General features: G+C 41.6%; 1 pseudogene; it reads left to right on the plus strand.

Moving 5' to 3' along the window:
• Positions 1–13,369: 13,369 nt before the first annotated feature.
• Positions 13,370–27,626, plus strand: LOC136318303 (histone-lysine N-methyltransferase PRDM7-like; annotated as a pseudogene).

Below are 27,626 nucleotides of genomic sequence, written 5' to 3' on the forward strand. Positions count from 1 at the left end.
CTATTATTTAAAATAGAAAGAGAAATAAAAAGCTTTCCAGACAAAAAAAACTCAAGGAATTCACTAAAAACCAATCCAAGGCTGCAAGAAATGCTAAGGGGCCTGTTGTAAACAGATCAAAGGAGAAAAAGAATATAGCAAAAGAGGAATACAGTTTAAAAGAATAAAATGGCAATAAACAATTACATATCAATAATAACCTTAAATGTAAGTGCATTAAATAATCTGATCAAAAAACATAGGGTAGCTGATTGGATAAGAAAACAGGACCCATACATATGCTGTCTACAAGAGACACACCTTAAAACAAAAGATGCACATAGAATGAAGATAAAAGGGGAAAAAAAAAAATTTTTCACGCAAACGGAAATGAAAAAAAAAGCTGGGGTAGCAATACTTATATCAGACAAAATGGACTATAAAACAAAGACTATAGTAAGAGATAAAGAAGGTCACTACATAATGATAGAAGGAGCAATCCAACAGGAAGATATAACCACTATAAATATCTAAGCACCTAATATTGAAGCACTGAAATATATAAAGCAGACTTTAATGGATTTAAAGTGCAAGATAAACAGGAATACTATAATATTAAAGGATTTCAATACCCCACTAACATCACTAGATAGATCCTCAAGAAAGAAAATTAACAAAGAAACAGCAGAAATAAAGGACATACTAGATCACCTCGATTTAAAAAATTTCTTCAGAGCCTTTCACCCTAAAGCAGCAGAATATATATTCTTTACAAGTGCTCATGGTACATTCTCTAGGATAGACCACATGTTAGGGCACAAAAGCAGTCTCAACAAGTTTAAGAAGATCGAAAGCATATCGAGCACTTTCTCTGATCACAATGGCATGAAACTAGAAATCAACCACAACACAAAAATTGAAAAATACTCAAACACTTGGAAATTAAATACATAAGGGATTTCTGAGACCTTCCCCTACCAGTGGTGGAAGTTGTCAAGATCTCTCAGAATATTGTAATTGAATGTCCCATTTTATGTGCAGGCTTTCTTCTCTCCTTCCTCCTGTCATTAATTTCAGTACCGCTTGTTCTACACGAAGGCAGTTTTTGGCCAGAGAAATCTCACCTAAAATCTCTGCTCCTAATCTTTCCTTCTATGTGGACTCTCAACTTTCTCTCCCTTCTGCCTGAACCCTGGGAGCACCCCTCTCTTGGGACCTCTCTCTGGTCCCTCTGCAGATCTCTTCTACTTGACTCTCTTCCCTCCAAAAAGTCCCCTCCCCTCTCTTCACTGAATCCTCTTTCTCAAGTCCCCTCCCCTCTCTTCACTGAATCCTCTTTCTCAAGTCCCCTCCCCTCTCTTCACTGAATCCTCTTTCTCAAGTCCCCTCCCCTCTCTTCACTGAATCCTCTTTCTCAAGTCCCTGCCCCTCTCTTCACTGAATCCTCTTTCTCATTCACTTACAAATACAAGTTTTTCTTTCTCTTCCCCTGCTGGACAGGGGACCCTCCCTTATCCACTGTGTTCGTAGACCCCCTCTCCCCCCTTACAAAAGAGCAGCTCTGTCACTTTTTCTTCATTAACTCTCTCCCCTGTCCCTACAGGCTTTGTCTACAGCTATGCCCTTCTTCCCCTTGTCCTCTCCCCTCTCTTCAGAGCTCTAAATCTTTTTGACTCCTCTAACCACGTGGCACCACAATCAGCCTTCTGATTGGCACCACTTCAACCTTCTCCTCCTCCTCCTGCAGATTCTGACCCTCCTTCTTTCCATCCAGCTGTTCACGCTGTCCATCTGTCTGCTTTCACTCTTCCTCCCCTTTATGCTGACAACTCTCTGCCATCTCAAAAAACTTAAGCAGTGTAAGTAATCTGTTTGTCTCCTTGTCAGAAAATATCACTACAATAATTTGAATTGAAACAAGTAAAGTGCGCTCAGTTAAATTTTCTAATTCATAATTTGTATGTAAAGTCTTTGTTTAATGTATAACTGTCTCTGTTTCTAAGGCCTTAAACTAATAATTACATGCCTCATAAATCAAGGCTTACTCATCCCATGGAATCTTCCTGCAATACTGCCATCCTGTTTGATAACCTTCAGGGGCTTATCATCTCCTACATGAGGTGGTAGTTCCCCTCCATCCAGGAATCCTCTGGATGTTACTGTAACACATTCCCTCAAACACCACTCAATCACAGTCCTAGACCTCAAGAATACCTTCCTTACCATTCCTCTCCAGGGGTCCCCAAACTTTTTACACAGGGGGCCAGTTCACTGTCCCTCAGACTGTTGGAGGGCCACCACATACAGTGTTCCTCTCACTGACCACCAATGAAAGAGGTGCCCCTTCCACAAGTGTGGCAGGGGGCCGGATAAATGGCCTCAGGGGGCCGCATGTGGCCTGCGGGCCGTAGTTTGGGGATGCCTGCTCTACACCCTGACTCTTACTTTCCGTTTGCCTTTATGTGGACTGACCTGGACACTAATACAGCCCAGCAACTTACATGGACTGTCTTACCCCAGGAGTTCAGAAACAGCCCACATTTGTTTGGGCTGGCACTAACTCAGAATTTAGAAGCATGCAATCTCAAAACTAGTACTCTCTTACAATATGTAAATAACCAACTCCTCTGCAGTTTCTCCCAGCCTGCCTCAAGGAGACACACAGCCACCCTTCTTAACTTCCTCACCATGAAGAGATATTGTGTCTTCTCTACTAAGGCTGAACTTGACTCCTAGTTTGTATTTTATCTGAGTATCACCTTAATCCCTACCACCTGAGGTCTCACCATACATCGAACTCAGAACCTCTGCAGTCTCCAAGCACCCTCCACCGCTGATCAGATTTTTTCTTTCCTTGGTCTAATAGGCTTCTTTAGACACAGGGTTTCAATTTTGCTCTCTTAGTCAAGCTCCTCAGTGAGATCTGAGCATGGCTTTTAAGGTCTATAATGGCCAAGGGAGTAAAAAAAAGGCAAATAAAATCCAAAGGAAATCAGGAAATACCAGCTTTTGATGTATGCTTTTAAAGGCTCCAGCGCCCTAAAGGGCTTCATAGAATTTCATCAGGGCCCTACTTCAAGAGTGGAAAGAAAGATAATTGAACTGAAGCCTGCAAAACATCCCTGCCCCACCAGTTGACACACCTTTGCTTTGGAAAAAGGAACATGAGAAGGTAAGCTGCCCCCTTGCTCAATGGAGGGAGAGTTCAGACTTTTCTAGCCCTGCTCCAGCTACCTGTGACCTGACCTTGTGCAGCATGCTGGCAATTGCCACTGAAGGCCCAAGGACATCGTTCATCAGCCTAAGGTATTTCTTCCAAGTAGCAGATAAACTAATCTCATTTCTTGTGAACATAAGGGCCATCTACTATGCCTCGCTTAAATATTTGAATCTTATTTATTCCTCAAAACTCTACTGTGAGTATTGACAGTCTCATTTTATTGCTTTATTTAATATATAGTATCTTTTTTATTCCTCTTTTCTCAATGCCTTGTGTCTATTGTAGGCTGGGACCTGCTACTAATTCCAACTAGAAGCAGTGGTTACTAGGACTTAAACTCTAGCTGCTAAGTATAGAAATGTAACCACCCTTGCCCTAAGTACTTGCAGAATTTACAGGTTACTCATCAAACTGTTCAAAGACTGTCCAAGAGGTCCTCTCAGCAGTACATCACCCAAGGTCTGACTTTCACATGGACAGGTCCACACACCGTGATCCTGACAACTCCCACTGCTGCTAAGGGTGAATCTTTCCTCCACACTGACCATCTGGAGCTCAAAAACAGAAAAACAAAACCGACCCTTTGTCCTTCTATTCTCTATTCACCTCTTAGCCTGCCTCACCCAGTCAGGGGTGAGGGACCAACACCTATATGTATCTCCCTACTAATTAGACAGAAACCTGTACCCTAATATATCTCAGCCTAAATATCAACCTAATCCCACCCCATGAGTCTCTTCCAGTTTCTAATACACTACCTGTAAATCTGCAGACCAAATGAGCTATAGAGGTAATTCCTCTTCTTGTTGCTTTAAAAATTTCTATAGAAGTAGGTTTAGGTGCAGGAGAACTGGCCACTGCCCTGTCTTATTCTTTCTCTCTCTGAAGCCCAGCGAATTTGTACACATGGAATCAGTGGTGTCACAAAAGCTGGGAGTCTTGACTATTGCCTCTCATTAGTCCACTCACTCTCCTATATATTTTTCTAACTTTTGAATCCTGCCCCTTATGTTTGTCCACTAGTTTCTTACAGAACCACATGCAGACCTTCACCAGTCAGAATATTTGAAAAATCTACCTAACCCTACACACCAACCCTGAAACCTGCCCATCATGAAGCGAAAAATATGGAACCCTATAAATTCACTCCAACTCTGAACAATGGTAGAAAAATCCCTTGTTCTCCATGATAGTACCAGTTATAGGACCACTATATTTGTACTTAATCTTAATGCTTGCCCCTTTCATTATCAAGATCCTGAAGGCTCAAATGAAAGAAATCTCCAGGATTACCTACAATCAAATGCTTTTACAACCCCTACTCCAACTACCCATGGGAGGGGTTCACAAAGGAAGCCCCTGAGAGGGATAACAGCAGGCTGTAGCTCCAGAAGATGGCCGGTCTGAGACAAACCTTTTTCCTGAACCCCCTACTCTTTCCTTCCTTCCACCTCTTTTTCTTTTCTTATCATACCAGAGTTGAAAAATGATAGATTTCTCAACTGCCCTTTGTTCAGTCCACCTGACTGCCTGACCTCACCCTTACATACTAGATAATCATCTCTGAGAAACAAAAGTTTCAGATAGCTGATCAACCAAGGAGGAGCATTCCAGAAAGCTGAAATTCTAAAGCTGTAAAAGGAAACATACCAGAACTTTTGACTCAGGATCTCCCAAGCCCTATAAAATTCGCTTCCCTAGACAGTATGAGTGCCATTCTTCCCGGAGAAGTGCCCAGCAGGGTTCCTTTTTCCTTTCTTTTCTTAAAAATTTTTATTAATTTTAACAGGGTGACATCAATAAATCAGGGTACATATGTTCAAAAAAATATATATCCAGGTTATCTTGTCATTCAACTATGTTGCATACCCATCATTCAAAGTCAGATTGTCCTCCGTCACCTTCTATCTAATTTTCTTTGGGCCCCTCCTCTCTCCCTCCTTCTCCTCTCCCTCCCCCTCTCCCTCCTTCTCCTCTCCCCCCCCATAACCACCACACTTCTGTCCATGTCTCTTAGTCTCGTTTTCATGTCCCACCTACATATGGAATAATGCAGTTCTTAGTTTTTTCTGATTTACTTATTTCACTCTGTATAATGTTATCAAGACCCCACCATGTTGTTTTAAATGATCTGATGTCATCATTTCTTATGGCTGAGTGGCATTCCATTGTGTATATATGCCACCTCTTCTTTATCTAGTCATCTATGGAAGGGCTTTTTGGTTGTTTCCATGTCTTGGCCACTGTAACAATGCTGCAATGAACATGGGGCTGTTACGTATCATGTTTCTTTATGTATCAATGTTTCTGAGTTTTGGGGGTATATATACAGTAGAGGGTTTGCTGGGTCATAAGGTAGTTCTATTTTCAGTTTTTTGAGCAACCACCATACTTTCTTCCATAATGGTTGTACTACTTTACATTCCCACCAACAGTGAATGAGGGTTTATTTTTCTCCACAGCCTCTCCAACATTTGTTATTACCTGTCTTGTTAATAACAGCTAATCTAACAGGTGTGAGGTGGTATCTCACTGCATTTTTTATTTGCATTTCTCTAATAACTAATGAAAATGAGCATCCTTTCAAAGTCACTACCTCAGTGATGCCTTCTTTGTTCTGGGCAGTCAATTGATCAACTCTCTCTACTTCATTAAAATTTTTGGTGTAGCATTTGTTAATAAAATTATTAATTATATTACAACATTAGTCATACAGGATTATGATTTATCTGTGATCATGCCCTTCTCCTCTAAGAGACTGTATATTCCTTGTAGAAAATCTAACATGCCTCACTGTAGTCACTGTAGTGTGAGGCATGTCACCATGAACACATGGTGCAGAGTAGATGTCCATGATAGCCATAAGCATTCACTACATGTGAGGTAAATACCCTGTGTCCGTAAAGTCACGGTGCACTTTTGACGGGTCACAGGAAAGCAACAAATGATGACAGAAATATGAAATCTGCACCAAATAAAAGGAAAACTCTCCCATTTTCATATTATTCAGTTCAGTTCGATGTGGGCTCCATTTGTTGCCCTACACACACCCAAATGATAGTGAAGTTCTTGCAAGACAAGGGTAAGGATGTCTGGTGTAACAGAGTGAATAATGTCTGTGATTCTCTGTTTTACATAATTGATTAATTGATATGTTCAATATAATCATGTTGCTTCACATAACTCCAAAAGTATAAGTCTAATAAGGGCATCAGATCTGAAAATTGAGGTGCCTATGGCTTGACAGAACCCCTGCCTGTCCACCGCCGGGGAAATGTAAATGTTCTATCCAGAAACTCACAGCAATGCTGGCATAGTGTAGAGGAGCACTGTCCTGTTGAAAGATAACACCTTCTGGAAATTGTGGCACTGCATACAATTTCAATATGTCAAGATAGGACTTTGCCATCACAGACTGCTCCGCAAAAAAAAAAAAAAAAAAAAAAAAAAATAGGCCTATCACCTTATCATGCATCAGTCCACACCACATGTTCACTTTGTGGGTGTTATGTTCGTATTCATGCTCGTAGGGCATGAGGATGTTCAGCAGCCCATATTCGAAAGTTATGGCGATGAACATGTCCAAAGATATGGAAGGTCACATCATCGCTAAACACAATCTTCTGCAAAAATCTTGCATCATTGTCGATCTTATGAAGCATATCTGTAGCAAACAAGCATTGTGTGGGTCTATCCGCCAGTATCATAGCAAGCAAGAGCCACAATTTGTACCCCGTAAAACAGAGACATTTCTTTAACACCTTATGAACTGTAGTCTTGCTTAGGTGTAATTCTCGAGCAGATGCACGTGCAGATTTTTTAAAACTCCTTAGGTAGCTGTTCCGTATAGTGTCTACAGACTTGTCACTGACTGACAAACTACCAGAACGGGTTTTCTCCACCAAAATGCCAGTTTCCTTCACTTGCTTATCCCACCGAGTAATGTATTCCTATGTGGTGGCACTTCATTATAAACGTGCCAATATTCACATTGCACTTTGGTCATGGATTCGAATTTAGCGAGCCACAGAACACACTGAACTTTCCTCTCTACCGTCCACATCTGGACTGCATGGCTGTGGGCTGCTCCTCTGTATACACGGTGTTACGTCATCATCTGTGCATGTGCACATGCTGCCACATCATCCTACAGAAACTGGAAGAATTTTCCTTTTATTTGGTGCAGATTTCACATTTCTATCATCTTTTGTTGCTTTCTTGTGACTGGTCAAAAGTGCACCATGACTTTATGGACACACTATAAATGAGTAAGAATAAAAAAAATGTGACAAGAATGAGAAAGCTGTGCCTATGCCCATTCATAAGGACAAACATGGGAGAGAAGGTGGAGAAAACCTTTAAAAATAATTTGGGAGAAAAGGAAAAGGCATTCACAACAAACAAAAAGACCTACAGAGTACCTTGTCTGCCAAGCAGGGCAGTAGCAGAGAACCTGGGCTGAAACAAGGCCATAGCTGGGTCTGACCTGGGAGAGAGGTGGCAAATTAGCAACACAGTAACTACTGGATAGACAGAAGTGTCAGAGGATGAAAGGGTGGGTTTGAACAACAGTCAGCCCCAGAGGCAGGGAAGAGCTAATAATAGAAGAGCATGAAGAATTCAGCACACTAAAATATTTGTGATCCACACCAGTGTGTCTTGACAAATTGGCTGGGGTGCAAAATGCTAGAATTCCAATGTCAAGGTCATTAGCACTTAAATCCGATTGTAATGCAGAGACAGGTGGAAAACCCCACATGCAAACTTACATTCTGCAGACATAGCTGGAGCTTTTGTCTGTGTGGGAAAAAATCCTGTGTGAGCTCCACAGTCAAGTTGTTGAAAATAAAGAGGCTACAGAGAAAGGCCAAAATCTAGGAAAAATGTGCAAAAATAACTTTATCATCAGCATCTTCTCATTGATCAAATAAAAAAAACACGCCACAGTGAGTTTTCAAAAAAAACAAACAGAAAAGAAACTCCATGGTGTGTTTTCCAAGTATACTGTAGTGTTAAAAGCAGTCATGCAAACACAAACATATCTTCACAGGTTAAACATTTACAGTGAACTCAGCTCCAGAAAATAAGAACTACTAACAGATTAATTCATGTGGATTTTTTTAGATAGTATATAAAACTATTCATAATATAGACAGTATGGAGATAGACTGTCTTTTCTCTCTAAATACTCAGGACTAGTACAGAGTAAGTACTCAATAAATATCTGTTCACTAATATTTATTTTTACATTCATTCATCCCATAAACATTTACTGTGCTTCTATTGCATGCCAGGCACTGTGCTCGACACTGGTTGCCTATAATGCATGAGACAGACTCGGTTTCTGTTTTTATAAATACTCCTCTGTCATGGGGAAGACAGAAGGGAAGGAAAAATACACATAAATAAAATAATTGTAAGTTGTGATAAGCACTAAACCAAAGAACATAAATGGGCAACTACTTTAACTCAAGCAGTCAAGGAGGTCCTCTGAAAGTTTCATTTAAACTAATGCTCTGTACCTCTAAGAAGACCATGATAATGCTAAAGAATCCAAGAAGCCTGAACCCAGTTTTAAGTCAGAAGTGTTTTGAGAGAGTCGCAGAAGAAGACATACAAATGACCAATACAATATTTTTCATGTCCAAAACACTCAACCCCAATAAACATCAAACATACATATATAAATGAAAACAAAATATGCCTTTTATCTACCAAATACAAACATTTTTATAATAATACTCAATGTTGGCAATAGTGAACTATATTGCTCTAATTCTAAGAAAATAAACAGGTGAGCGCAGATACATATTCACACACTCCATACATAGATGAACACATACGTATATAAAAATACAATCTATATGTATATACATACATAAACACATATAAAACTATGTATATACACACATGTACATAAAGCACTATATACTATACACATAGGTGTGTGTGTATACGTGTGTATGTGTACCACACACACAGTAGTATACACAATTTTACTGTTTTTTTCTCAAGCTTTCTCATCTTAGGAAATGCCAACAGAACCCAATCAAGTCATCAAACCAGAATGTAAATAGTCATGCCTGATTTCTCCTTCACTCACGTCTCCATCCAATCCACCAATAACTCCTGTCACTTTTGCTTCCAAATATCTACAATCCAGCCATTTTATTCCATTATTCCTCCACCATTATTACCCTAGGGTACACAACCTCTTCTCTTGACTAAACTTTTGCAGTAGCCTCCTGACTGGTTTCCACAGTCTTGGCCGCTTCCAAGCCATTCTCCCTACAACAAACTCAGCTCATATCATATCCTGCTTAATGCCTCTCAGAGGTTCCCACTGCCCTGAGACCACCTGCAGGTCTACCTGTAGAATGGCAGCAAATGTCACAAATATGCACTGTCATTCACACAAGTCAGTGATTATGGAATGAACAGAATGCTGGAGCTAGAGGAGAGTTTAGGCACCACTGAGTGATCTGATCCCTTTATTTTACAAGTAGGGGACACAAAGCCAAGAAATAAAAAGCAACTAAAACAAGACTTCCGGTTTAAGTCCTACAAGTAGGAAGCTTGGAAGTTCTTATGCCCATCCTCAAAAGAGAAAAGAGCTAAACAAGGTGAAAATGAAATACTCCTCCTGGATCCAAAACAAAGAATTGAAGTCTGAGGAAAAACCAATATCTCAAAAATGTATAGACATTTGAATAATGGGAATCTTTATTATATGCGGCTTAAGTGTCTGTTTGTCGCCGATAGCTTATTGGTTGCTTGCATAACTGTACTAGCCAATGGGGTGAAGTTGCCACGGCTGAACGCAAATTGAGCGGGTCAAGGGGAAGGTGAACATTTGTTTGCATTGGCAATCATCTGCTTTTGAAACAATTTAAGGCTGAACGCAAATTGAGCATGTCAGGGAGAAGGTGAACATTTGTTTGCATTGGCAATAATCTGTTTTACATAAAAACTACATCTTAACATAATTTCTTTTAAGACTGCCTCCTAGAAAATACAGGACTGAAGAGGAGAGAAAAGGAGCTAAAGCTGCACAAAAACGGCTTTCTCGACAAAAAGAAACCACTGAGCAGAGAAAGACAAGGCTTGCTTCAGTCGCAGAGCAAACGCGTCTTTCTTGGCAAAATGAGACTGATGAGCATAGAGAAACAAGGCTTGCCTCAGATGCAAGACAGAAAAGCCTGTCTCGACAAAATGAGTCCCTTGAACAAAGGCAGGAGAGAAATGCAAAAAAAACGACAGAGTAATGCTGACCGAAACGCAAAAAGGATTAAAACAGTTTCAAACAGAGAAACTTTAATTTTTGAGCATTCCTCTGGTGACATGAATATTAAATGTGAACACTGTCAGTCCTTAAACTTCAAGTTAGAAACTAATCTATTTGACCGGTGGCAAGAAAGGGTTTTCTCAATGTTGCAAGTACGTAAACATTGTAGTTCCACTACTTGAGAAATATCCACCACTCTTGAATACATTATTGACTAATTAGCATCCAAATAGCAAACAGTACATGGATAGCATTCGATCCATTCATAGTTCGTTTGCTTTTGCGTCCATGAGAAACAAACCAATTGACTTGCCTGGACCAGGACTTTATTGCTTTCGACTTCATGGTCAAGTTTACCATCAAACTGGAACTTTGTATCCTTCTAACGGGAAAAGAAAGTTTGCTCAATTATATATACTTGATCCCTCAGAAGCCAGTTTGGCATGTTCAGAATGGAATAAAAGAGTTCCTGAGACCTTACTTAATGAAATGGGGAAACTATTTCAAGACATTAACCAATTTGCACGTAAAATAAAAAAATAATTGATGCAAGGCGAGCTTAAAAATGATGGAAAGATCTACACAAAAAATGTGTAAAAAGAGATCTTTGACATGTAAATTAACATTTTATTATTTAAATCATCTTTATTTATTGAGCTAGCGGTGGCTCTTAAGAAATGTACCACCAGTGGTTTCCTTCATTGCACTCTACTTTAAGCAATTAAGCAAGTAGAAGGGGGAAACCCCATGGGGCACTAAGCAAAGGGGCGTCCTCGCCACCTGCCCTGTGTAATTCAGTTTGAATTAGCAGACACCTTTGCACAAATCATTTTAATTACAATTTATAATATCTAGAACAGCGGTCATTTCATATGACCACCGAGCTCTCTAGTAAGGGCATATCAGAGCAGAAGCCTGTTGCTGCAGCCAATATCAGACTCTATTTAAGAACTCTCCAGTGGGTCCAAGATGGTGACATATGTAAACGCTGAGCTAGCACCTTCCCAAAAACCCATCCAACGTAACCCTTTACTTTGAACAATTCCTCCTGAAAGACAACTGAGAAACAATTAAAGAGCTTCGGCACAAGAAGTCAGAGAAAGAGAGACAGAGAGAGAGGAAGGGGGATGCATAGAGAAACCTGAGGAACCATGACAGCTCTGCAGGGGGTGAAGGAACAGCTCAGGAACTAAGAGACCAGTGAGTTCCACTAATTTCACCACCCAAGCATGTGGATAGAAGACAGGAGCTACATCCACACTCTCTGGCCACCCACAGGATGCTGCAGCTCATCCACAGCCACCCCTCCTGGAGCAAAATACAACAGAATCATGAGAACAGCATAGCTTGTATGAAAGAGTTACTCTTCCACATATCAACCCAGCAGGTAGGTATGGCAGGGTGACACTTCACCCACTGAGCTGCATGTGCATGTGGGGCTCCCCACCTAAAGAGAGTGCAGAGCTAGCAAAACACTCTGGTACCAGCTGCAGGACTATTTGACCCAGATAAAGTGCAGAAATAGTGGGTTACTATTGGCATTACCCTTACTGGAAAATGGGGAGCCAGCAAATGGGCTATGGTCTGCAGAGAGGACTGCCTGATCAGAGAAAGTGCAGAGAATGGGGGGTGCTGCTGCATGCCCTGGTCGGGCTGCTCTACTCAAAGAAAGCACAAACCTAGCAAAACCTTGCAGCCCAGTGTGCAGTGAGGGGGCAATGCTGTGCATGTGCACAGGGCTGCCAAGCCCCAAGACCGTGAAGAATGTACAAATTAAAACTGTGTCACCCAGGCTGCCCCACCAGGACAAAGGGTGGATGTAATGGGGGGTGAGATTCAAGAAAGCAATCAGGTAACCCAACGCAGACCGTGCTCTGACAACACATAATTAAAACAGGACACGCAAAGCACACACCACGCAGCCCCTTTTGCACCAGGCAGCCCTGCCCAGATTAAAAGGCAAGGAGGCTCACACAGCCCAGGTGGCCCATTCAGAACCCACTCCTTCAGGCCAGGTGACAGGACAGGCACTGCATGCACCTCCCCCCAATGAAAACCGGCAGGCTGAAACTACTCAACACACAATGTAACAAAGACAACCTGTTCAAGACTGGGTGAATGACTATTCCATTCAACTCAAAAAAACAAAAACACACAGTCAAAGAAAATGGAGAGACAGAAGAATATACCCCAAAAGAAGGAACAAGAAAAAAACTCCCGAAAATTAAGCTAATGCAATAGATGTGGGTCAATGAACAGATAAAGTATTCAAAGCAAACAGTCATAACGATGTTCAATAAACTTGAGAGTAGAATGGAGGAACTCAGGAGAGCGCATGAACGACAAGAAAATGTAATGAGCTCATCCAGCTTGAGCGCAGACTCACCAGCTTGAGTGTGAGATCATAGACATGACCTCATGATCACCAGTTGAGCCTAAAGGTCGCTTACTTAAATCCCAAACCGCAGGCTTCAGCAAGGGGGTCACTGACTTAGCTGGAATCCACGACCTGGCCTGTCCCTGCATCCCTGGGGCTGGCCCACCTGTCGCCTCTTAAGACACCCAATCGCGAGCGCACACACATGCGCCCCTGGGCCAAGCAGTCAGCCTCAGCTCCATCTCCCGCGCAGGCACGTCAGGGCTGATCGTGCAGGGTGGCCGGAACATGGACCAAAACTGTATCCCGTGAAGTGGCGCTGGGGGAGCGGCGGAAATGGCGCTTGGGGGCAGCCAGGACCCAGCGGGGTGAGGGGCGGTTCTGCGGAGGCTTTGCGAGGTCACGTGGCTGCATCTTCCCCCAGGCACCCACGACTTCAGGGACATCTGTGCCTATTACTACTGGGAGGGCCACCTTGGGCGACTGGGCAAAGGTGCGCTGCCGCAACATGGAGAGGAACCAGGAGGCGCTGCTGCGGAAAGGTGATGGGGCCCGGGGACCAGGCGGGGACCGCGGGGTGGCACACAGGCCGGCCCAGTGTCAGCTATTCTCTGTTGGCAGATAAAATATATTATGCTCACTTTGTTAAAGATGGCGCTGCCCACGTGGGCGCCCATCACCCAGGTGTGTTGGGGGCGGTCTGTGGCCAGGCAGGATCCTTGTAGCCTGGGGCTTGTTTGTAGGACTAAGCCTTTCCCACCCTTTTTGTTGTGGGGTGGTACAATTCCATAATGCTTCAGATAAGTGACTTTGTATTAGAGACTTTCCTATTTTGCATATTGGATTAAAGGTTTTGAATCTACACTCTAAAGGGGGGCAGGCTGGGAGCTTGCTCTCTTGGTTACTGAGATTAGCATTAGAGAGGAGAGCAGAGAAAGGCCACATGGAGGAGGCCAGGAGAAGCAGCCATGATGGCAGAGTGCTGAAGGAAAAGCCAGTTTGGGCAGAGAGTAAATGGGGAACAGAGATGAATAAGTCTGTTGAGCTAGAAACCTTTGATTCTAGGAAACTCGGATAAGTCAGTAGCTACGTGAGCACTGAAGAAGTGGTTTTTGGAGCCCAATGTGTGTTTTACTTGCCTGCCAAGTGCAAGCTAGAATTAAAGATGATGGCCCATCAGCTTTTGGCTCCACTGTTTCTTTAACAACTGTACGAATCCAACATGAACCAGCATGGGCCAGGCAGCTGTGATGGTGGCTGTGGCTACTGGCTTTACATGCTCCTTCAAGCGCTTCCCTTTGGGGACCATAATTGTTTCTCCCCAAGGCCTCAGAGTCCCTCAGCCCTCTTTCAACATAGGCAGGCCGCCAGATCCCCTGCGGAAGACACTGAGGCCTCGCATGAAGAATGAACTCAGAGGCAGTGAGGTGGAGTCCCAGGCAGGTGGAGTCCGCAGGCACGGCACTGCCCTTTAGAAACCAACCCAGGGTGAGGTCCCTGCCTCTCAGCAGCTAACAAGGGACAGAGCTTACATTTAGCAAACAGTGAGATGCAAACAGTTCATTGTGCAGTACGAGGTGATTTGCTACACTGCTTCCATGTGTAAATATTTACACATATTTGTAGATGTGTTAATGAGCAGGAACAGTATAAAAGAATAAAAGCCCATAAGAAATAAAATTTTTATTTAGAGAGAGGAGTAAGAAAAAAGAGAGAGAGAGAGAGAGAGAGAGAGAGAGAAAGGAGGCAGACAGGAGCAGGAAGTATCAAATTGTCATAGTTGCTCCTTGTATGTGCCTTGACCAGGCAAGCCTAGGGTTACAAATTGGTGACCTCAGTGTTCTAAGTTACTGCTTTATCCACTGTGCCAACACAGGTCAGGCAAATTTTTTTAAAAAATTAAAAAAAAACAAAAGACAGTAAGAAGAAAGTGTAATGTTAAAGAAATAGACTTTCTGTCAAGTTAAGGGAACTTTATTATATTTTTCACATGAACAGCCAATTTTTTTCTTTTTCTTTTTATTTCAGTGGGAAATAGAGAGAGAGGGAGGGACAGACAGAGGCAGACTGGCTGAAAGTGAGAGAGATGAGAAGCATGAATTTGTCATTGCAGCTCCTTTGTTGTTCATTGATTGATTTCTCATATGTGCCTTCACTCGGGGGGCTACAGCACAGTGAGTGACCCCTTGCTAAAGCCAGCTACTTTGGACTTCAGCCAGAGAACATGGGGTCATGCCTATGATCTCATGCTCAAGCTGGCAACCCTATGCTCAAGCTGGTGAGCCAGAACTAAAGCCGGATTAGCCCAAACTAAAACCGGCAGCTTCAGGGTTTCAAACCTGGGTCCTCAGCATCACAGTCCATCCTGGAGAAGCAAGATCCTCTGGACAACACTCTAGATGAAAATTGGGTAAGAGAAAATCATTTGTAGATTTCAGCTGCTCTGAGTCCTCTAGAAAGGCTAATAAGTATGGCCTATATATGTGGAGTAGACTTTGGATAAACCTAGATTTAAGCTCTACTAAACCGAGAGTGAATGTAGCACTGGAAATTTCAGAAAATCTTACAAACTCTCTGAGCTCTTGAATGCTAATGTGTAAGGTGAAGATACGTGCATATATTCTTTGACAGTATTCAATTAAATTTATTTTTTTGTGTGTATTTGTTTATGTTTTAGGTACGAAGAAGGGAGATAGTGAGGCTGACTACCATATGCACTCTTGCCAGGATCTACCTGGGAACTCCAATTCTTGAGTACTGAGCTGTTTTTTAGCACCTCAGGATGATGTGCTCTAGCTAACTGAGCCATCCTCAGTGCCCAGGGCCAATACTCAAAACAGTTGAGCCACTGGCTGCAGGAATGAAAGAGGGAGAGGGAGAAGTGGAGAAGGAGATGGTCACTTCTCTTATGTACCCTGACCAGAATCACACCTGGGACATACACTGGGCCAACACTCTATCCACTGAGCCACTGGCTAGGGCTTAAGTTCAATGTAAAATAACTGACAGATACAAGTCCAATAAAAACATCTCTGATAATAGCAACCGTATACTGTTCGTGTTCTATAGGCAGGCCTTTCCTAAATGCCTTACATATACTGTGCCCTTAATGAATAACTAAAAGTTAGAAAGTTAAACCCCATAATGGGAAGATGTACAAACAAATATTGTATTGGCCATTGACTACAGTCAGTGTAGAGGCTTATTATTATAGAGCCTTATTCCTTAGTTGACAAAGGAAAATATAGAGAATATAGAAGAACAGGTGATAATTTAATGGGAGGAGATTGTGAGTTTTTGGACAAAATAGAGACTAACACTCCAGACTCCACCAAACTCACTCTTCTCCAACTTAGAACTCAGGAGAAAGGAGACTGAAGTAAAGATGTACAGCCTACGAGAAAGAAAAGGCCATGTGTACCAAGAGGCCAGCGAGCCCCAGGATGATGACTACCTCTGTAAGTGACCCTCACAAAGCATGTTATCTTTTAATACAGTAATTTCATCTGGTCATATGGCCCTTAGAGAATTCTGTTCACCTAGGGACGTGCACTACACAACTGAGGCTCAATGATATGAGTTCCTGGGCTCACTCTGATGCTCTTTGTGTCCAGGAACATGCACTACACCTTCCCTAATCCCTGTTGCTCTCACCCCCAGATTGTGAGAAGTGTCAGAACTTCTTCATTGACAGTTGTGACGTGCATGGGCCCCCAACATTTGTAAAAGACACTGCAGTGCATAAGGGGCATCCAAACCACGCAGCCCTCACTCTGCCCCCTGGGTTGAGAATCAGACCATCAGGCATCCCTGAAGCTGGGCTTGGAGTGTGGAATGAGGCATCTGCTCTACCAGTGGGTCTGCACTTTGGCCCTTATGAGGGCCAGATCACAGAAGATGAAGAGGCAGGCAAAAATGGATACTCTTGGCTGGTGAGAAGTATTTACCTCTTTCTCCGTCTTGTAACTTCCCACATCACTTTCATGGGTTGGTGGGACCTGCCCTTCTACATACTAGGACATGGATGGAGACAATATGGTTAGTTTTGCATTCAGAGGACTTTGCACACTATGGAACTCCTGATAACTATCACAGGTTAAGTGAGAGCGAAGTGGTACAGACACAAAAGAATGCCTCCTCCCATCCCTGAGTAGACGTCAACTCAGATGTGATGAGTAAAAAAAATATCAGGTGCTCCCAAGTGGCAGTGCATGCAAGCTGAAAGACTTTAGTTGACAGTAGGGTAAAATAATTCTTTTATTACCTTCTCATCCAAAATAACTCTTTATATTTTCTTCCTGAAATGCAGATCAACAAAGAGAGAAACTGCCATGAGTATGTGGATGGGAAGGATGAATCCTTGGCCAACTGGATGAGGTAAGGCCAAGAAGTTTCTGAGATTCACGAAAAACAATTATCCCTCTCAGACGCATACATCTTTCCTTCTCATCATGCCTCCCTCAGTGGTCTCCCTCAATCCTCTGTTCCTCTTTTATCTCCATTCAGTGCTCTTTCAAGGAAAGAAGTATTTAGATGAAAAAAGGAGATAAAAATATAGCATATGTCCTCAAAATATAAATCTCTACAAATCTAGACATTTAGGCACTGGAGAACAAATTTTGAGGGCCTGGATTACACTTTAATTGAGCTAATCAACATTATTTAAGCAAGCCTTTACTATAATCCAGTTTGGAGGAAGGTATGCATTCCTTAAGCAGATCATATAACCCATCATCTTATGGAGGACATATTGCAAACAGAGTGAAACAATTGATTTTGAAAATGTTTAAGTATAATTTTTCTATTTTTGAGAAGTGCACAGTGCCAGGATACCTAACCCAGAATAGCCTAACACTGTGAGGCCAGCAAATGATCCCAGTCTCACTTCTTTTTTTTTTTTTTGTATTTCTTTTTTTTTTATTGTATTTATTTTTAATGGGGTGACATCAGTAAATCAAGATACATATATTCAAAGGTAATATGTCCAGGTTATCTTAAAGTTCAATTATGTTGCATACCCATCACCCAAAGTCAGATTGTCCTGTCACCCTCTATCTAGTTCTCTTTGTGCCCCTCCCCCTCCCCCTTCCCTCTCCTTCTCCACTCTCCCCCCGTAACCACCACACTCTTGTCAATGTCTCTTGGTCTCACTTTTATGTCCCATCTACGTATGGAAAAATGCAGTTCCTGGTTTTTTCTGATTTACTTATTTCACTCCATATAATGTTGTCAAGATCCCACCATTTTGCTATAAATGATCCGATGTCATCATTTCTTATGGCTGAGTAGTATTCCATAGTGTATATGTGCCACATCTTCTTTATCCAGTCATCTATTGATGGGCTTTTTGGTTGTTTCCATGTCCTGGCCACTGTGAACAATGCTGCAATGAACATGGGGCTGCATGTGTCTTTACAAGTCAATGTTTCTGAGTTTTGGGGGTATATACACAGTAGAGGGATTGCTGGGTCATAAGGTAGTTCTATTTTCAGTTTTTTGAGGAACCACCATACTTTCTTCCATAATGGTTGTACTACTTTACATTCCCACCAACAGTGGATGAGGGTTCCTTTTTCTCCACAGCCTCTCCAACATTTGTTATTACCTGTCTTGCTAATAATAGCTAATCGAACAGGTGTGAGGTGGTATCTCATTGCCGTTTTGATTTGCATTTCTCTAATAACTAAAGAAGATGAGCATCTTTTCATATATCTGTTGGCCATTTGTATTTCTTCCTGGGAGAAGTGTCTGTTCATATCCTCTTCCCATTTTTTTATTGGATTGTTTGTTTGTTTGTCGTTGAGTTTTATGAGTTCTTTGTATATTTTGGATATTAGGCCCTTATCTGAGCAGGTGTTTAAAAATATCATTTCCCAATTAGTTGGCTGTCTGTTTATCTTGTTATCAATTTCTCTTGCTGAACAAAAACTTCTTAGTCTGATGTAGTCCCATTCATTAATTTCTGCTTTCACTTCTCTTGCCTGTGGAGTCAAATTCATAAAATGCTCTTTAAAGCCCAGGTCCATGAGTTTGGTACCTATGTCTTCTTCTATGTACTTTATTGTTTCAGGTCTTATGTTTAGATCTTTGATCCATTTTGAGTTAATTTTAGTACAGGGGGACAAACTGTAGTCCAGCTTCATTCTTTTGCATGTGGCTTTCCAGTTTTCCCAGCACCATTTGTTGAAGAGGCTTTCTTTTCTCCATTGAGTGTTGTTGGCCCCTTTATCAAAAATTATTTGACTATATATATGTGGTTTTATTTCTGGACTTTCTATTCTGTTCCATTGGTCTGAGTGTCTATTTTTCTGCCAATACCATGTTGTTTTGATTGTCGTGGCCCTATAATAGAGTTTGAAGTCAGGTATTGTAATGCCCCCAGCTTCATTCCTTTTCTTTAGAATTGCTTTGGCTATTCGGGGCTTTTTATAGTTCCATATAAATCTGATTATTTTTTGCTCCATTTCTTTAAAAAATGTCATTGGAATTTTGATGGGAATTGCATTAAATTTGTATATAGCTTTGGGTAATATGGCCATCTTGATTATATTTATTCTACCTAACCAAGAACAAGGAAAATTCTTCCATCTCATAATGTCTTTTTTGATTTCCCTTAACAATGGTTTATAGTTTTCATTGTATAAGTCCTTTACATTCTTTGTTATGTTTATTCCTAGGTATTTTATTTTTTTTGTTGCAATCGTGAAGGGGATTATGCTTTTGAGCTCATTCTCAAATGTTTCATTGTTCGCATATAGAAAGGCTATTGACTTCTGTATGTTAATTTTGTATCCTGCGACCTTACTGTATTGGCTTATTTTTTCTAGAAGTCTTTTTGTGGATTCTTTGGGGTTTTCAATGTATAGGATCATATCATCTGCAAAAAGTGATACCTTTACTTCTTCTTTTCCGATATGGATGCCTTTTATTTCTTTGTCTTGTCTGATTGCTGTGGCTAGAACCTCTAGTACCACATTAAATAAGAGTGGAGAGAGTGGACAACCCTGTCTTGTTCCTGATTTAAGGGGGAAAGCCTTCAGTTTTGTGCCATTTAGTATGATGTTAGCTGATGGTTTATCATATATGGCCTTTATCATGTTGAGATATTTTCCTTCTATACCCATTTTGTTGAGAGTCTTAAACATAAAATTGTGTTGTATTTTATCAAAAGCCTTTTCTGCATCTATTGATAATATCATGTGGTTCTTGTTCTTTGTTTTGTTGATATGGTGTATTACGTTAACCGTTTTACGTATGTTGAACCATCCTTGAGATTCTGGGATGAATCCCACTTGATCATGATGTATTATTTTTTTAATATGTTGTTGTATTCAATTTGCTAGTATTTTGTTTAGTATTTTAGCATCTGTATTCATTAGAGATATTGGTCTGTAGTTTTCTTTTTTTGTGCCATCCTTGCCTGGTTTTGGTATAAGGGTTATGTTTGCCTCATAAAATGTGTTTGGAAGTATTGCTGCTTCTTCAATTTTTTGGAAGACTTTGAGTAGAATAGGAACCAAGTCTTCTTTGAAGGTTTGATAAAATTCGCTGGTATAGCCGTCTGGGCCTGGACTTTTATTTTTGGGGAGGTTTTTAATGGTTTTTTCTGTTTCTTCTCTACTAATAGGTCTGTTTAGGCTTTCTGCTTCTCCTTGACTCAGTCTAGGAAGGTTGTATTGTTCTAGGAATTTATCCATTTCTTCTAGGTTGTTGAATTTAGTGGCATAAAGTTTTTCATAGTATTCGACAATAATTCTTTGTATATCTACGATGTCCATGGTGATTTCTCCTCTTTCATTTTGGATTTTGTTTATATGAGTTCTTTCTCTTTTTTCCTTGGTAAGTCTTGCCAAGGGTTTGTCAATTTTGTTGATTTTTTCAAAGAACCAGCTCCTTGTTCTATTAATTTTTTCTATAGTTTTTCTGTTCTCTATTTCATTTATTTCTGCTCTGATTTTTATTATCTCCTTTCTTCGCCTGGTTTTGGGTTGTCTTTGTTCTTCTTTTTCTAGTTCCTTAAGGTGGGAAGTTAAGTGGTTCACTTGGGCTCTCTCTTGTTTGTTCATATATGCCTGAAATGATATGAACTTCCCTCTTATCACTGCTTTTGCTGCATCCCATAGATTCTGATATGTCGTATTGTCATTTTCATTTGTCTGTATATATCTTTTGATCTCTGCACTTATTTCTTCTTTGACCCATTCATTCTTTAAAAGTATGTTGTTTAGTTTCCACATTTTTGTGGGATTTTTTCCCTCTTTTTTGCTGTTGAATTCTAGTTTCAAGGCTTGATGATCAGAAAATATGCTTGGTACAACTTCAATTTTTCTGAATTTGCTGATGTTGTTTTTGTGGCCCAACATATGGTCAATTCTTGAGAATGATCCATGTACACTGGAGAAAAATGTATACTCAGTCACTTTGGGATGAAATGTCCTGTAGATGTCTATCATATCCAGGTGCTCTATTGTTTTGTTTAAGGCCACTATGTCTTTGTTGATTCTCTGTTTGGATGACCGATCTAGAGCCGTCAGCGGTGTATTGAGGTCTCCAAGTATGATTGTATTTTTGTTAGTTTTTGTTTTAAGGTCAATAAGTAGCTGTCTTATATATTTTGGTGCTCCTTGGTTTGGTGCATATATATTAAGAATTGTTATGTCTTCTTGATTCAGTGTCCCCTTAGCCATTATGAAATGGCCATTTTTGTCTCTGAGTACTTTTCCTGTCTTGTAGTCAGCATTATACGATATGAGTATTGCTACACCTGCTTTTTTTTGGATGTTATTTGCTTGGAGTATTGTTTTCCAGCCTTTCACTTTGAGTTTGTTTTTATCCTTGTTACTTAGATGAGTTTCTTGTAGGCAGCATACAGTTGGATTTTCTTTTTTGATCCATTCGGCTACTCTGTGCCTTTTTATTGGTGAGTTTAATCCGTTTACATTTAGTGTAATTATTGACACTTGTGAGTTCCTCATTGCCATTTTATAGATTGCTTTCTGTTAGTTTTGTGCCTTGTTTGATTCTTCTCTTTCGTTTTTCTATCTTTTGTTTTTATTTGGTTGTGTTCCATACATCTTTCCTCTGTTGCTATCTTTTTTAAATCATGTGCTTCTGTGGTGGTTTTTTCAATGGTGGTTACCATTAAGTAATGAAAAGGGTTCCTACCCTGTTCATTGTAGTGCACTATTTTGTGAGTACTTTTGCCCTCCATCGCCCTTTGCTACTGTTAATCTTCATCCTCTCCCCCCCTTTCTTATTGTTGTCACAGTTTAAAGTTGGTTTTGTTATGTTCTTCTTGGAGCTTTTACTTCTGGCTTTGTTGTTGTTGTTTTTTTATTCTTTGTATCTGATTGGAGAACCCCCTTTAGTATTTCCCGGAGTGGGGGTTTTCTGGTGATAAATTCTCTCATCTTTTCTGTATCTGTGAATGTTTTTATTTCTCCTTCATATTTGAAGGTTAGCTTTGATGGGTATAGTATTCGTGGCTGAAAGTTCCTCTCTTTCAAGACTTTAAATATTGGGGTCCACTCTCTTCTAGCTTGTAGAGTTTCTGTTGAGAAATCTGATGATAATCTAATGGGCCTTCTTTTATATGTTGTATTCTTCTTTTCCCTGGCTGCCTTGAGAATTTTTTCTTTGCAGTTGGTTTGTGCCAATTTTATTATGATGTGCCTTGAAGTAGGTTTGTTGGGGTTAAGAAAACTTGGAGTTCTGTTTGCTTCTAGAATTTGAGGTTTTAGTTCTTTCCAGAGGCTTGGGAAGTTCTCATCTATTATTTGCTTGAGTATGTTCTCCATTCCATTTTCTCTCTCTTCTCCCTCTGATATACCTATTATTCTTATGTTATTCTTTTTGATGGAGTCAGATAATTCCTGCAGGGCTATTTCATTTTTTTTAATTTTTGAATCTCTTTCTTCTTCTCTTTGTTGAGCCTCAAGTTGCTTGTCTTCTATTTCGCTGATCCTCTCTTCTATCTGGCCTGTTCTATTAGCTAAGCTTGTTACCTCATTTTTCAGCTCATGAATTGAGTTTTTCATCTCTGTTTGATTTGTTTTTATAGTTTCAATTTCCTTGGAGATATACTCTTTGTGTTCATCGAGTTGTTTTCTGAGCTCCCTAAGTTGCCTTTCTGTGTTTTCTTGTATATCTCTGAGTATTTTTAGAATTTCTATTTTAAATTCTCTGTCGTTTAACTCCAAGGTTTCCAATATCTTAAATTTTTTCTCCATAGATTTTTCCTCATCTCTCTGTGTTACCTCTCTATCTTTTGTATCCATGATATTAGATTTTCTCTTCTTTAATGGCATCTGAGGGTGGTTTTCTTGATAGTATTAATGAAATTTTATAAGGAATAAAAGGATAAAAAAATAAAAATAAAAATTGCGCGTTTTTTTTTAAAAATTAATCATTAAATAAAGAAAAATAAAATAAGATAAAAATTTGAGGAAAAAAAGGGAATAATTCCTTCCCCTCCTTTTTTCCTCTCCTCTCCTCTCCCCTCTTTTTTGGAAAATCTTGTGATGAACTGTGAATTATATTGTATTAAATAGAACAAACAATACCTGTAGTGGAGGGCCTGAATTGGGGAGAATATAGGGGTAAAGGAAAAAGAAAAACAAAAAGAAAAAAAATAAAAGAAAAAAATATTTATAAATAAAAAAGGGGGGAGCAGTATAGACCCACAAAAAGCAAATTAGGAAAAAATTTGGGTCAAGAATAAAATGTTTTGCTTTTAGGTGTTGTCTGACTCAGAGTTATGATGAGAGGAATAAGAGGGAAACAGGAAAAAGGGGTGGAAAATTAAAAAATTACTATTGTATTTAGTGGAACAAGAACTAGATAAAATGGAGAGCCAGGGATGGGAGCACTGCTAATGTGTTTAAAAGGTGAAGTAAAAACCCTCCAAAATGCCACAAACTTAAGTTTGAGTCCCAGATAAGATAATTTGTTCGTTATTGAAGTTTGAATGAGAGAAGACGTAAAAGAGACAGGAAGAGACTAATATAGAGGGAGAAAAGAGAGAGAGAGAGAGAGAGAGAGAGAGAAAAGATGGAACCACTTAAAGAAGAAAAAAGAAAAAGGAGGAGAGAGAAAGAGAGAGTAGGGGTTTTGGATTGCAACCCTCAAAGAGAGAAAGGAGGAGGAAAGAAAAGATAATGGGAGATATAACACTTATGGGTAGTGTAGTTCAAAGAGAGGCGAGAGTAAGACTGAGAGAGAATTAAATGACCAAATTGGAGTAGAAAAAAAAATCAAGAATGAAGAAAAGAGACACAGATGAATATAATAATATAATAAATATAATAAAATGGGATAGGTTATAAAATCTGCAGATTATTCTTGATTTTGAGAGGTTGTTGTCTTGCTTTTTCTTTTCTGTCTTTCTGGTCGGTGACTTTGTACCCCGGGTTCTGCCCCTGTGGCACGCTCTGGAAGAGGTTTGCAGTTGATAATTCTCTATGGCGATGTCATGTATTGGGCTTCAGTCTCGTTGGCAGTCGAGGTTCATTAGTGTTTATAGGCTCCAACAGTGAGAGGATCTCTCACTGTGAGAGTGTTCCTGGAGCCTCTCTCCTAGTCTTTCCTTCCACAATTAGAAGCCTGATAATCCAGCTATGGGGTTGCTGTTGCCTCTGCCTGGATAGTAAGAGTCTCAAAGAGCTGGCAACTCCCCACTCTATTCCCACTCAGCACAGGGCTCTGAGTAAGGCTCAGTCAGTCAGACCTGCCAGCATAATCAGGCATGGCTTCCTCTCACTCAAAGACCTCTGGCTCTGCCCCTCTGTGGGATAACTCGAGTGCCCACTCCTGAGGTGTTTGGAGGAATCTCTAGCCCACTCTCCGTGCGCACCCACCAGGATGTCAGACCAGACAGGTCACACTTCGAGTGAAATCCCTACCCACACGGAAAAGATCGAGCTTTGGAATTGGCTTTCGCTCTATCCTCGTGCGGCTTTCCCAAGGGGCTAGGGCTGCCTGAGATTCCACTCCTGGCCCGCTCACAGACCTGCTCCTCTGTGGGAAAAACACGGGTGCCCACCCCTGAGGAGTTCGGAGGAATCTCCTGTCCACTCTTCCTGCGTGTGCACTGACCAGATTATGAGGCTCAGGCATCCGGGACGCCTCTCATTCCAAGAAAGCCCTCTGCCCACACGGAAAAGTTACTGGGTTGGAATTGGCTTTCGCTCTGTCCCCGTGCGGCTTTCCCAGGGCGCTGGGGCTTCCGCTCCTGTCCCGCTCACAGGCCTCTGACTCTGCTCCTCTGAGGGAAAACACGGGCGCCCACCCCTGAGGAGTTCGGAGGAATCTCCTGTCCACTCTTCCTGCGTGCACACTGACCAGATTATGAGGCTCAGGCGTCCGGGATGCCTCTCACTCCGAGAAAGCCCTCTCCCCACACGGAAAAGTTACTGGGTTGGAATTGGCTTTTGCTCTGTCCCCGTGCAGCTTTCCCAGGGCACTGGGGCTTCCGCTCCTGGCCCGCTCACGGGCCTCTGACTCTGCTCCTCTGAGGGAAAACACGGGCGCCCACCCCTGAGGAGTTCGGAGGAATCTCTTGCCCACTCTGCGTGCGTGCGCACTGACCAGATTATGAGGCTCACGCGGGACGCCTCTCGCTCCGCGAAAGCCCTCCTCCCGCACAGAAAAGTTCCGCTGTTGGAGTTGGCTCCAGCTCCCTCCCCGTGCCCGGTCCCCTCAGGGCGCTGGGGCTCCTAGGAGATGCTGCTTTTTGCCCACACAGAGGCCTCTGACTTTGCTTCTCTGTGGGTTAGCACGGGCGGCGCCCACCCCTGAAGTGTTCATAGGAATCTCTTGCCCACTAACCACACCAACCAGGAGATGCGGAAAATGGCTGCCCCACTTGTCTTTCTTTGTCTGGGTTTGGCGCACGCGTGTTAGCTTGAATTGCCCAGGTTTTTCCACGGCTTGGATCTCCGTGCCACAGCCTGGTTTGGCTGTTTGTACCGCAGCCTGGAACTATTCAATCTGTATGCCCGCCTTAGTTTCTATATTCTCAGTTCTCAGTGAAAGCCATCCTGTTTGGATTAGAGAGGAAGGCGGAGCATTTCTTACTCCTTATTTCCCCCGGAGTTTGACCATATATTTAGCCAATCTTTCGCTCGATCCTACCTTCGGGTGTGTTGTGAAGCATCTGAAGACTCCAAGGATAGGTTTTTCTGTTTCTGGTTGAAGTACTTGTTGAGTTTATGGGGAGATTTTCAGTATTGCTTCCTACCGCGCCATAAATGTGATGTCATCTCCCAGTCTCACTTCTAACTAGACCTGAGTTCTGAAGCCTGCAGAGAAATGATCATTGGCCACTTCCATGAGGGGATCTTTTATCAGAGGCCACAAAATGTGAATAAGGTATTATTGTTCTTTATGATTTTGCTAAGACAAAGAAACCTCCAAGTCCAAAACAGTTGGCTCAGCGGTAGAGCATCAGCCTGACTGTGGAAGTCCAGGATGTGATTCCCTGCCAGAGCACAGAGAATCACTCATTTGCTTCTTTGTCCTTCCCCAACTCCTTTATCTCTATCTCTCTCTTGCCCTCCCACAGCCAAGGCTCTACTGAAGCAAAGTTGGCCCCAGCACTAAAAATGGCTCCATGGCTTCTGCCTCAGGCACTAGAATGGCTCTGGTTGCAGTGCAGCAACACCCCAGATGGGCAGAACATCACCCCCTGGAGGGCATGCCAGGTGGATCACCCTCGAGCGCATGGGGGAGCTTGTCTGTCTCTTCATTTCTCACTTTGGTGGTGCAGGGAGACCTCCAGTTTTATGTGGGAACTTGGGTGAGGCATCAAATGCTGCCTAAATAAAATGTGAGGAGAATGGAGAAAGGCCTCTCAAGAAAAGATTGCCTTGGGCTGAGTATTGAATGATGTGAACTAATCTAGACACAGAGTTCAACATCAAGTAGCAAGTTATGTGATATAAAACAACCTGAGTTAGTTTGGAAAAGCTAGAGGTCACTGGGGTTTACGACCAATCAGGGTGGAGGTTACATCTGGAATTAGCTTTGGAAAGTGGTATTAGAAAGGATGAGCACCATAAGCAGGACCTGTAGATAGGAAGTCATATGACATTGTGACAGGCTCAGACATTGAACAGAAGGTTCTTTGGGAGCACAGTTGGAGTGGGTGATATAGGAGTTTGAGTGTCAGCTGCAGAGATGGACATTGATCTAAGAGGTAGTAGGAACTCATTGCCTGTGGGTTGCTTCTCTTTCATCTGCCTCAATCCCAGGTATGTGAACTGTGCCCGTGATGATGAAGAGCAGAACCTGGTGGCCATTCAGTATCGCAGGCAGATTTTCTACCGAACCTGTCAGGTCATCAAGCCAGACTGTGAGCTGCTAGTCTGGTACGGTGATGAGTATGGCCAGATGCTGGGCATCAAGTGTGGCAGCAAGCGGAAGAGAGAGCTCGCAGCAGCTAAAGGTGGGCACAACTGTTCTTCAAAATGAAAAAAAAGAGAGAATTCTTCTTAGAAATTTTCATGGTACACTCTAAATAAGATTTCAAATCAGATGCTTCAGATATTCAGGATTCATTTAAAATGCCTTTAATTCTTAGAAAACATCTTTATATTTGTACTTTTGATTTAATTTTTTTCAGTGAGAGGATGGGAGATAGACATTTTCCTTCATGTGCCCCTACTAGGATCCACCCAGCAACCCAAGTCTGGGGTCCATGCTCAGATTAGCCGAGCAATCCTCAGTGCCTGAGGTCAACACTTGAACCAACTGAGCTATTGGGCTGA

The sequence above is a fragment of the Saccopteryx bilineata genome, unplaced genomic scaffold, assembly GCF_036850765.1.
Source record: "Saccopteryx bilineata isolate mSacBil1 unplaced genomic scaffold, mSacBil1_pri_phased_curated manual_scaffold_29, whole genome shotgun sequence".
NCBI classification, from domain to species: domain Eukaryota; kingdom Metazoa; phylum Chordata; class Mammalia; order Chiroptera; family Emballonuridae; genus Saccopteryx; species Saccopteryx bilineata.